Source organism: Aplysia californica, unplaced genomic scaffold (assembly GCF_000002075.1).
Source record: "Aplysia californica isolate F4 #8 unplaced genomic scaffold, AplCal3.0 scaffold00705, whole genome shotgun sequence".
Classification (NCBI taxonomy): Eukaryota; Metazoa; Mollusca; class Gastropoda; order Aplysiida; family Aplysiidae; genus Aplysia; species Aplysia californica.
The window spans coordinates 403,523-404,753 of NW_004797975.1; positions in this window are offsets into that span (position 1 = coordinate 403,523).

Consider the following 1,231-nt stretch of genomic DNA (forward strand, 5'->3'; position numbering starts at 1 on the left):
TGTGGATTATGTTCCGTGCGCAGGCCACTTTCTAAATTTAGTTGGTCAATGAGCTGTAGATTGCTGTGTGGAAGCTGTGTCTTTCTTTCAGTTCCTGCAGCGCTTGTATTCATTTTTGGTTGCATCTACACATCGTTGGAATATTTTATTACGACACGTTGAGGAAAATCCTGAATGTCTTGTCCCAAAACACCCATCGGATACCCCGTGGTCTGCCCGACTAATGCGACAAAAACAGTCTTCAGGGGCTACAAACAGTTCCAAAGTGCTCTACACGAGATTGTAGAAGATATTAACCAGAATGGTCTCACGAAGCACGAAGCTGGCGCACTTGCACGTTATATGGACACCATTGAAGTTGCTTTCATGTGTGACATTTTACATCGTTTCAATTTCTGCAGTAAACTGCTAGAAAGTTCAACTATTGAACTAAGCCCAGCCATTGAATTGTAAAAAAGTTTAGGCACATATATAGATGAGTGTCGAGGAAAGTTTGACTATTACCATGATAGGGCAAGTGACCGATGTGGAAGCAGCATATATATAAATCAGACAGTCGGAGAGCACATGTACACAGGAAAACAGTAGATGGCGGAGATGTCGCAAGTGTGATGGATGAAATGTCGGGTCAGGAGAAATTCAAAGTGAATACATTCTTGGTTATCATGGACCAACTGAAAAGTGCCCTATGCAGACGAATTGACGCATATTCAACAGTAGTGCAGCGGTTTGGTGTTTTAACAGAGTATGATTCAATGTCAGCTGAAGACATCAATGCTGCAACATCAGCACTTCTTAATGTCTATCCACATGACCTCTCTCCTAACTTTCCAATGGAATTTAGACTGTGTCTATGTTGGTTGAAAGAGCTAGTACATCCGGATAATGCAACCGGAAGCGCTCACATAGCATTTTCAAACTCTTGCATACCACTGGTGTCCACTCAGCTTTTCCAGACAGCGAGATAGCATTTCGGTTGCACCTGGCGAACGTTCATTTTCGCAATTGAAACGCATGAAAGACGTTAGGCGTTCAACTATGTCTCAGCAAATGCTAAGGATGCTAGCACTTTTTTCAATTGATTACTTTGGACTGGCTGACAGACAGACACACGCACAGACAGACCGTGCATGTGTGTGATGTGTGTGTAGTTTTGAATTTGCACGCACGCGCGCGCGCGTGCGTGCGTGTGTGTGTGTGTGTATAGATCTAGAAATACTGTAAACTTTTC